Source organism: Alosa sapidissima, chromosome 9 (assembly GCF_018492685.1).
Source record: "Alosa sapidissima isolate fAloSap1 chromosome 9, fAloSap1.pri, whole genome shotgun sequence".
NCBI classification, from domain to species: domain Eukaryota; kingdom Metazoa; phylum Chordata; class Actinopteri; order Clupeiformes; family Clupeidae; genus Alosa; species Alosa sapidissima.
Genome location: NC_055965.1, coordinates 21,551,959 through 21,563,013, shown reverse-complemented (window position 1 = coordinate 21,563,013; position 11,055 = coordinate 21,551,959). Strand labels below are relative to the sequence as shown.

General features: G+C 47.3%; 1 protein-coding gene and 1 long non-coding RNA gene across 2 annotated transcripts in view; one reads left to right on the top strand and one right to left on the bottom strand.

Annotated features, from left to right (window-relative positions):
* Positions 1 to 11,055, top strand: part of LOC121718035 (NACHT, LRR and PYD domains-containing protein 12-like) — a 1,225,568-nt gene that overhangs the window by 497,210 nt on the left and 717,303 nt on the right. The gene's annotated exons all lie outside the window — the stretch shown is intronic.
* On the bottom strand, positions 1,814 to 9,446 carry LOC121718124. The gene is made up of 3 exons (XR_006033862.1): positions 8,691 to 9,446; positions 8,193 to 8,337; positions 1,814 to 1,935 (listed from the first exon to the last, which is right to left on the bottom strand). It is a non-coding gene; the product is annotated as an uncharacterized LOC121718124 (long non-coding RNA).

Sequence of the window (11,055 nt, the reverse complement as noted above, 5' to 3'; positions counted from 1 at the left end):
AGACAAAAAGCTATTGTAAGAATGAACAGCTAATTAAGACAATACACTATTGGAAGAATAAACAACTAATTGAGACAATATGCTATTGTAAGAATAAACAACTAATTAAGACAAAAAGCTATTGTAAGAATGAACAGCTAATTAAGACAATACGCTATTAGAAAAATGAACAGCTAATTAAGACAATTAGCTATTGGAAGAATAAACAGATTTCTACAAATACTGTACACATGGTGCACAGCCATGATGAAGAAACAGACAAGCATAATGAACAAAGAGTGTGCAAAATGCAACCATGGTCTTTCATATTAAAATAATATAACATATTATTTCCATAATAACAAATTGTGTGTACAAGGCACAACCATAACAAAGCAAGTTTAGCAAGCATAGTTTGTGCAGTTGGTGGTAGTTGGTGAGCTATAGAGTGTGCAAGGTGCAACAACATTATAGAAAAAGAGTGTGTGTGTGTGTGTGTGTGTGTGTGTGTGTGTGTGTGTGTGTGGTCGTGTGTGTGTGTGCATTTTACAGGGGGCTGCTGAAGGGGCTCATTAGTCGAGAGTGTGCATCCGCAGGCTTTTCAGACAGCATGCAGTAACCAGTGAGGCTCAAACGAGAGGGCGAAAATAAACAGGAAACCCACAATCGCCCTAGCTGCCTCGCACCTCCTGCTTCCACATGCGTGCAGATCGGGTTGTGTGCCTTCTGATTTGTAGATGTGTGTATATGTATATATATGTAAATGTATGTGTATGTATGTGTATAATAGTATATTTGTTTTATATATATATATACATACAGACACACACACACACACACATATATATATATATATATATATATATATATATATATATATATATATATAGTGCTGTGCATAAGTTAAGAAAAAAATGAGTAAAAATCCAACTTTTAAGGACATCAATTTTCTTTGTGAATGAATCATGTAAATAAATAAATGTTATTCCTTAAAATATGTGTGTGTGTATGTGTAAAGCGGCCTTGTGTGTGTATGTGTGTGTGTGTGTGTGTGTGTGTGTGAGTGTGTTTGTGTGTGTGTGTGTGTGTGTGTGTGTGTTTGTGCAGGTGCAGCAGGCTCAGAAGGGATGTGGTTTTCATCTTTAGGCTGGGCCGAGCATGTATATAGGGGGCCAGATGATCAGATACTCTCATGAGATCAGAGAACATGTCAAAAGGAGTGTCAGAAATAGGGAGGGTGTTCTGACTGTGTTTATATTCTTAACTTGATGAAGTGACTAGTGCATCCCAGCTATCAGGTATGAAACATAGTTAATAGACACTCAACGCTCAAAGTGTTAAAAAACACTTTATGTGTACAATTATTACAACTTTATGACTGAATGATTTAATTGATATTTTTTACTTACAGTAATTGCTTTAAGTCACTTTAGGTACGAATATTTGAGTGTTGCTGGTATTTCAATCACATATTTGTTTTAGCTTAAATTGATTCAGTGAATAAATTAAAAGCCTTCAGGCAAGTAGTTCCCACAAATATTTTGACTATTCGAGTTTACAGTATAATAATGGTTGACTTATTTCCGTATCGTATATTTATTTATTTTATATCCATACAGTACATTATTGTTATTACTATTATTTTTATACTATAATTGTACTATTCTTTTATTTTATTTTATTTTTACAGCACTTTGGCCAACTGTTGTTGTTTGTTATATATGCTGTAGAAATAAATTGGCATTGACACTGACATACACTACATCCATATAGTATTTTTTATTGTTAGACTGGACATTTATCGATGAATAATAAAAATGCATAAGCATAAGACACACTCCTTTGCAATGAGACCCACATAATCAAACACTAATGTCAAAAATGTAAAACGGGGCAGAAGTCCTGATGGGGTTCACAGTTGTCTGTAGGTGACCTCAGTATGCAGACAGGCCTCACCTTGGAGGGAAGCCAGGCACTGGTGCTCTTTAGTGGAGACCGCCTTTCATAAAAACAAAGAGACAAGTTTACAGGAGACAGAATATGTCATGAGTCTGCTCCCTGCTCCACTAATTGGATATTATTCCACCTCACTCTGCCTGTTGCCACACCCCCCTCACACTCACACTCTAACCTATCAGGAAGCTCACCTGTTCATTGCTCCTAATCACTGCCACCTGCACCTTGTTACCAGCTGCTGTGTGTGTGTGTGTACTTAAGGCACAGGTCTCCAGACATTCAGTGTCAGTTCGTCTGCGATTCAGCGTGTTCCTGTTCGTTGGCCTTCCTCAACTGATCTCCGTGCTGATTCCTACCTGTTTGACCCGACCTGTTCAACCATACAACGACCATCTTCCCGCTCCTGGTAACCAGACCTGTTTTCACTGTTTTCAAGATTTTTGTATCTTCGCTTCTGTGCCTCTACCCCTCTCAGAACACTCTGTCTGTGCTGGTGTCTGCTGCTGCTCGCTCCACTCAGCCTCTCACGGACACCACTCCAGCCACTGGGGTCTCTCACTCCACTCAGCCTCTCACAGACCCCACTCCAGCCACTGGATTCACTGCCTCCACTCTGACTCTCACTCTCCACTTCCCCTTTCCCCTTATTTAATAAAGATAACCTTCTGGTGTTCGTGAAACGCATCTGGTTCGCCTGTCTCGTACTTGACAGTACGAACAGACCATCATGGAACCAGCGCACAAACCCTCTGCCCTGGTCCGTCTTGAACATGCAGAAGGGGAAGTCACCCGGATGTCTGGGGACATTGCATCTTTGATCCAGATCAGCAATCAGCTCCAACAACAACTCCAGCAACATCAACAGCAGCTGGCCCAGGTGATCCAGGCACTCACCATCCCGGCAACTCCGTCTGCTTCCACCGCACCACTCTTTTAAGAGCCTAATGCTCCAGTTCCCAACGCTTCAGCCCCCGACGCCCCGGCGGCACCGTCCTCAGCTCCTGTCGCCCCGTAACCCAAGATCGGAAACCCCGAACGATTTGATGGCAACCCAAAACGGGTACGAGCATTCTTGACAAGCTGCAGAGTCCAATTCTCGCTGCAACCCTGGACCTTCGCTACAGAGGGGGCCAGAGTCGGATATGTAATCACCCACCTGACCGGTCGAGCTCGGCTCTGGGGAACGGCTGAGTTTGAGAAGCAAACACCAGCCTGTACCACCTTCAATGCGTTTGCAGAGGAGATGATCAAGGTGTTCGACCTGGGCTCTTCCACCTCTGAAGCATCCCTTGCACTCATGACCCTCCGTCAAGGTAATCGGACAGAGGCGCAGCTCCTGGAATATGGAGGCCGTGGTGGACTCCTTTATCACAGCCTGGCGGATTACATCAAGGATGAGCTTGTCTCCCATGATTTGCCCAGCACATGAAGCCATTGCCCTCACGGTCCGCATTGCCTGCCGGATTCAGACCCGGAGGCGAGAGAAGGGACGCCAGAGCCAGCCAGCCACCCGTGGTCGGAGCACATCGTCTGTTCCCCTGTCCTGCCCAGCCGCTGCTCAAATCCAGTCAAGCCAGCCCGAGCCCATGGAGATTGGCCGTGCTACCCTCACTCCTAAAGAGCGTCAGCGGCGCTTTACATCCAACCTGTGTCTGTACTGTGGGGGTGAGGGCCATCGAGTTGCCTCCTGCCCAGCAAAAGCCAGAGCTCACCGGGTGTAGGGGAGATCCGAGTGAGCTCAACGTGTCTCCAGCCTCCCCCCATTCGTAAGCCCTTGCTCCAGATCCGCCTTCTGCTAACCAACACCACCCATACACTGGCCGCCCTTGTAAACTCTGGAGCTGAGGCAAACATCATGGACGTGGAGCTTGCCCGGCAGCTGGGCATGGGACGCCACCACTTGTCCCCACCTGTTCCTGCACGAGCTCTGGATGGACACCCACTCGGCATAGTGACCCACATCTCAGCCCCGGTACTTTCCGGGAATCACCAAGAGTCTATCCAGTTCTATCTTCTGCACTCACCTGGTCAACCTCTCATTCTGAGCTATCCTTGGCTGCGCCAACACAACCCCCACTTTGACTGGGAGATGGGATTGGTACGAGAGTGGGGCAGGAGATGCCACCTGACCTGCTTGAAGGAGGCTGTCGTGCCCATCAACCCTAAGACTACCTACCCTGTCCCAGACATTTCCAACGTGCCTGCCTGTTACCATGGTCTCCGAGATGTCTTTAATAAGTCCAAAGCCACCTCTCTGCCCCCTCACCGGCCATATGACTGCGCCATAGACCTTCTGCCTGGCAACGCACCACCAAAGGGTCGTCTGTAGTCCTTGTCTGCACCAGAGAGAAAGGCCATGGAATACATTAATGACTCCCTAGCTGCTGGGATAATCCGTCCATCATCCTCACCTGCTGGAGCTGGATTCTTCTTTGTTGGGGAAAAAGGACGGCTCACTCCGCCCATGCATAGACTACCGTGGACTGAACGATATCACTGTCAAGACCCGCTACCCTCTGCCACTCATGTCTTCTGCCTTTGAGCTTCTCCAGGGTGCCACCGTGTTTACCAAGCTAGACCTTAGAAACTCATATCACCTGGTTCGCATAAGGGAGGGCGATGAGTGGAAGACGGTATTCAACACACCAACCGGACACTATGAGTACCTGGTCATGCCTTTTGACCTCACCAATGCCCCCGCAGTGTTCCAGGCTCTGGTGAATGACATTCTGCGAGACATGCTCAACATTTTTGTATTTGTTTATTTAGATGACATTTTGATTTTTTTCTAAAACCATGTCTGAACACATTGATCACGTCCAACTAGTCCTGCGCCGTCTCCTTGAAAACTCTCTTTTTGTCAAGGCTGAGAAATGTGAGTTCCACGCCCAATCTACGTCATTCCGGGGATACATAGTGGCAGAGGGGAGAATTCAGATGGACCCTGCAAAGGTGACGGCAGTCACATCCTGGCCCGTACCGGAGAATCGCAAGAAGTTGCAACAATTTTTCGGCTTCGCCAACTTCTACAGGAGGTTTGTCCGAAATTACAGCACAGTGGAATCCCCCCTCACCGCTCTCACCAGCACTAAGGTTCCGTTCAGATGGAATCCAGCAGCAGACACGGCATTCGAGACATTGAAGGCACGCTTCACCTCTGCTCCCATTCTCCAAATGCCTGACCCTGAGCGACAGTTTGTGGTGGAGGTGGATGCATCAGACATGGGGGTCGGGGTGGTACTCTCCCAGCGTGCAGCATCAGATGGCAAGCTACATCCATGTGCTTTCTACTCCCGCAGACTGTCCCCGGCAGAACAAAAATTATGACATTGGGAACCGCGAGCTACTGGCTGTGAAGCTTGCTCTGGAGGAATGGTGACACTGGCTTGAGGGCTCAACTGTTCCGTTTCTGGTCTGGACGGACCATAAGAATCTGGAGTATATACGAACAGCCAGGAGGTTGAACTCACGTCAGTCCCGGTGTTCCCTCTTTTTCGCACGGTTCAATTTCATCCTCTCTTACCGCCCTGTTTCACGCAACGCAAAGCCCGATGCCCTCTCCCGTGTGTTCCAGAAGGCCGAAGCACCAGTGGAGGAACCCAAGCCCATTCTCCCGAACTCCTGTGTAGTTGCTACTCTGACCTGGGACATTGAGGAGCAGGTTAGAGCGGCTACCCCTGGCCCCAGCACTTGCCCCACTGACCGTCTCTTTGTTCCTGGAAATCTGAGGTCTCAGGTGATCCAGTGGGGTCATGACTCACCTTGCTTGTCATCCTGGCATCACGCGCACCATTCATCTGCTCTCCAAGCGGCTCTGGTGGTCATCACTGAGGAGAGATGTCCGAGACTTCGTGAGCGCCTGCCCCACCTGTAACCAGAACAAGACCACCAGCCGTCCCCCAGCTGGTTTACTCCACCCCCTGCCAGTCCCCAAGCGACCCTGGTCCCACCTGTCTCTGGATTTTGTCACCGGACTCCCTCCATCTGACGGAAACACTGTCATCCTCCCAATCGTGGACCGGTTCAGCAAGATGGCCCACTTTGTCCCACTGCCAAGGTTGCCCTCTGCTAAGGAGACTGCTCAGGTGGTCATGGAGCCGGTGTTCCGGGTTCACGGGCTGCCTAAGGATGTTGTATCTGACCGGGGTCTGCAGTTTGCGTCTTCCTTCTGGAAGGAGTTCTGCCGTCTCCTGGGGGCCACTGCGAGTCAGGAATCAGGCTTTCACCCTCAGTCTAATGGGCAGTCAGAGCGACTCAACCAGGAACTGGAAAAATCCCTTCGTTGCATGGCTTCACGCAACCCTCGGTCATGGGCTCAACATCTGCTGTGGGTGGAATATGCCCACAACTCTCTCCCAAGTTCTACCACTGGCCTGTCTCCCTTCCACTGTGTCTTTGGCTACCAACCACCTCTGTTCAACTCTCAGGAGAAAGACGCTTCTTGCCCTTCTGCCCTTGCCTGCGTCCGTCGCTGTCGCCGGATCTGGTCCCAAGCTCGTGCAACCCTCCTCAAGTCTGTTGCCAGTTACGCTATTGGGGCCAACCGACGAAGGACCCCAGCCCCTATGTACCGAGTGGGCCAGAAGGTATGGCTCTCAGCCCGGGACCTGCCACTCCGGGTGGAATCACGTAAGCTGGCGCCCAGATACATTGGCCCATTTCCCATACTGAAGGTCATCAGCCCGTCAGCTGTCCGGCTCCTGATGAGCCTTCCACCCGGAAGGGTCGACCAAGGGGTTCCCGACGTGGGTCTGTCCAGCCGGCTTGTCCTCCGCCCAATCCTGTGTCTACGCCGGACTCTGAACCCAATCCTGTGCCTGTGCCTGCCCCTGACCCTGACTCTGAACCCGATCCAGTGCCGTCGGATGATGAATTCTCCACCAGCGATGATGTGATGGAACCAGTGCCCTCTGGGGATGAGGCCATGGACACTGACAGGTCAGCGGAATTCTGACCCTCCTCCGGTTCCCCCCCTCCACCCGCCCTACTTGGTGACTCTGTTCTTGGGACTTCTGGGGCCGTCCCTTGAGGGGGGGGGGTTCTGTCATGAGTCTGCTCCCTGCTCCACTAATTGGATATTATTCCACCTCACTCTGCCTGTTGCCACACCCCCCTCACACTCACACTCTAACCTATCAGGAAGCTCACCCCTGTTCATTGCTCCTAATCACTGCCACCTGGACCTTGTTACCAGCTGCTGTGTGTATGTGTGTGTGTGTGTGTGTGTGTGTGTGTGTGTACTTAAGGCACAGTTCTCCAGACATTCAGTGTCAGTTCGTCTGCGATTCAGCGTGTTCCTGTTCGTTCCCGCTCCTGGTAACCAGACCTGTTTTCACTGTTTTCAAGATTTCTGTATCTTCGCTTCTGTGCCTCTACCCCTCTCAGAACACTCTGCCTGTGCCTGCCAACCCCAGCCCCAGCCTGTGCTGGTGTCTGCTGCTGCTCGCTCCACTCAGCCTCTCACGGAAACCACTCCAGCCACTGGGGTCTCTCGCTCCACTCAGCCTCTCACGGACCCCACTCCAGCCACTGGATTCACTGCCTCCACTCTGACTCTCACAGACCCCACTCCAGCCACTGGATTCACTGCCTCCACTCAGCCTCTCACAGACCCCACTCCAGCCACTGGATTCACTGCCTCCACTCTGACTCTCACTCTCCACTTCCCCTTATTTAATAAAGATAACCTTCTGGTGTTCGTGAAACGCATCTGGTTCTCCTGTCTCGTACTTGACAGAATAGTACATTGATGCACCGATTTGGGATTATTCCTATAACAGAAGTTACAATCTTCTCATATACCATTGTATACATACATATATGTGTGTGTGTGTGTGTGTGTGTGTGTGTCAAATGTCACAATGTCAAACAATGTTGGAGAATACCTGAAATATCTTTCCCTTCAGGTCTTCTACCTTCATGTGAATTCCTGAAGAGACAAAAATCCACTTTTTAATTTTCAATCTAACCTAATGTCATTTTATTTTTAATTTTATTTGCTATTTCAGTGTTACATTTACTGTGAGAAACAAACAACAACATTTGTTGTGTTCCAGACAGACCACTTCATACTTTTAACAGAGGTCATAATTCACATCGGCATGAATTATTTAATTATGGTGTATTTGATAGGGACAGACAATATAGCCACAGCAAGCAACAACACTTCGTGTTCCAGACAGACGGCTACCTAACAGAGGTCATAATTCACATGGACGTTGACACAGTTTTTCGAGTTGATCAGTTTAAAGCTGTACCTGGGTTGAACCAGAGGCAGTAAGCACAGCTCAGGGAGGTGACTATGGAGACCACTGCACACAGAGGACACAGACTGGCCAACAGCACCCAGCACGGAGTGGAGCTGGGGGAGGGGGACTGGGGGAGGCTGGCTGGGTGGGAGATCTATACAAACCATGCATCAATCAGTATGGAAAGCATGCATCACATATACTAGGCTACAACTAATAATAAGAACAATAAGAACATCAACAACAATACTACGACTACTATTACTACGACTACGACTATGACTACTACTACTACTACTACTACTACTACTACTACTAATACTAAGAAGAAAAAGAAGAAGAGGAAGAAAATGATAAAATTATAACCCTTTCAACTGAACTTTAGTAACGCGGCAAAAATTGGATGGTACTGGAATGTATTCATTAGGTAGGCTGTCCCGTTTAAACGCTGTGAATGATTTCAATGAATATTATAATAGAATATTGTAGTAGGACAAATTGCCTTACCTTCAAATGACAGCTTGTAGATTATATTTCGCAAAAGCTGAGTTGCATCAACCAGTTGTCTGACGCCAACTGAACATTAGTACAGTCCCAGGTCCGATTCAGTGATGTTCTGAATGAGGAGGTCGTGGGATTGGCTCGAGGAGTTCCACTTAGGCATGTGGTGGGAGTCTTTGTTCCAACTGAGTTGTAGAGCTGTCTTTCTAAAGGAAGGGTGTCTATGCTGAAAACAATTAATTCTGTGCCAGTAGATTTCTGAACCTACGGTCCAAACCTGGTCACAGTACAGAGTGACATTGTCTCCTGGCCAAACTCTTACATCCACTTCTGTCTCAAACGCTCTCAAAGAGAATGGCATAACGCCTGAAACGCCCAAAAGGTACCTAGCGTTGAACATTGCAATGAATTGAGACACACAAGCAAGAATAGAATACAAAATGTCACTTACCTAAAAGGATAACCAATGTTACACCAGGGCCTGGCATGACTAGAAGAACTGCAGTTCAGAGAGTGACGAGGAATTGACGTGCTATCGTAAATGAGCGTCACCTTTAAAGGCCAGCTGCTCAGTGATTGGTTGAGATCAGAGAGATCAGATGAAATGATGTGTGCGAAATGAAGTAACAAACCGACATAAAGCGCACAGACAGGAAATCTGCAACACAACCCCAACAACGCCCACCCTAGAAGGCCTGCCAATAACTCATTATGGCTACAGATGACTATTAGCTGATCACTCTGCACTTTCTACCAGTTGCAGCTGGGAAATATTAGTAGATAGCAAGGGACGCTATAGGAAATCAATAACAGTTGAGGGTGTGGAGAAAATGTGTAATTGCCTCATATGAATGCCTTGCAGCAGTGCAAAAATGACTTAGATATGCCTGATGCAGAAGTTATTACGTTATCTGTCGTAATGCTGCAATAAACACACACACACATACACACACACACACACACGTACACACACGTTCTGAGTCTGAACACAATTGATCTGTATAACAAACACACACACACACACACATACACACATACACACATACACATTCTGAATCTGAACCCAATTGATCTGTATAATTTTAACAAATATTGTGCTGTGTGCATTTTTTTATTGCTCAAACAAAACATATCTTATATTTCAGCTTTTGTTGTGACTATAGGCAAGACACTGGTGGTTGCTATCTGGGATGAGAGATGACAAAATAGTCACATGAGCAGTTTCTCAGAATAATGTACGTGACATCTATCAGGCAACATGTGAAAACAAGACCTGTTGTTTGTGCCTGACTGTGGGTTGTGGGTCAAAACAGCTCATTATCATGACGATCATTATTCAATGAAGCCTATTCTTAGGCTAATCTGAGGAGGCCCTAGAAGCTCGCATCATAGTCTTAGGCTAACTTGGTAAAAATACCTGTTAGATATGGCGGCCTTGGGAAGTGTTGCGAGGGATATAGAAGAGATGGTTAAAAAGGACATGTCTTATGCAGAAATCGCAAACACTTTAAATAACTTTGGTTCACAAAGAGGTTACTCTGAGAGGAGCATCTGATGATTTTGCACCCAGCATAATTAGGCATCCACTAACTCGGGACCACCTGGGAACTAAGGTGGCAAAAGCAGTTTGCGAGGTAGCCTAGGCCTTAGGGGATGCCAGGCCTACTGCGGTCACGTAGCCTACCATAGGCCTACCTATGCAATCACTCATTTTACTTTGATGTATTTATTAGGTTGATTAAACCTTGATTTAAACTTAACCTTGTTGGTGCAACATGAATTCATTGTCATTTCTGCATGTTACTTTTCTCTTTTTGTATGTGTGTGTGTGTCGTGTGTGTGTTTTTTTGTTTGTGTTATGTGTGCATTTTTTTTTTACATTTTCAGTCTATTAATAGGCTTGAAAGGTTTACTGACCGTAAGGTAGGCTTTTATCTATACTTTACAGTCCATTGACATACAGACAGGTAGCCTACTGACCGTCCACTGTCCGTCTTCGTGATTCTCGTCCTCTGTACACCTCATGTCACAGTACACCTCCACGGGTTTGTCGTCCGTCGTTGGGTAGATGGTGTAAACCCTGTTGTGCTTGGACCCATTCTGGTAGATGTCCTCGCAGTCCAAGGGCAGCGCGCTTTGACTAACGGGGTGTGAGATCACCACCAGGGGGAGCAAAAGAGCTGCAGGGAAAGAGAAACAAGCAAGAATGGAGGAGAAAGGAGGCTATTCTTTACCGTCATGAGCTACAGAGTTGTATGCAGATTTCTGACTTGTGATTGTATGAATGCATGCATGCGTGTGTGTGTGTGTGTGTGTCTTTGTGTATTTTTCCATGTTTACATGAACAGTTTTATTCGGCAATAATACTTCG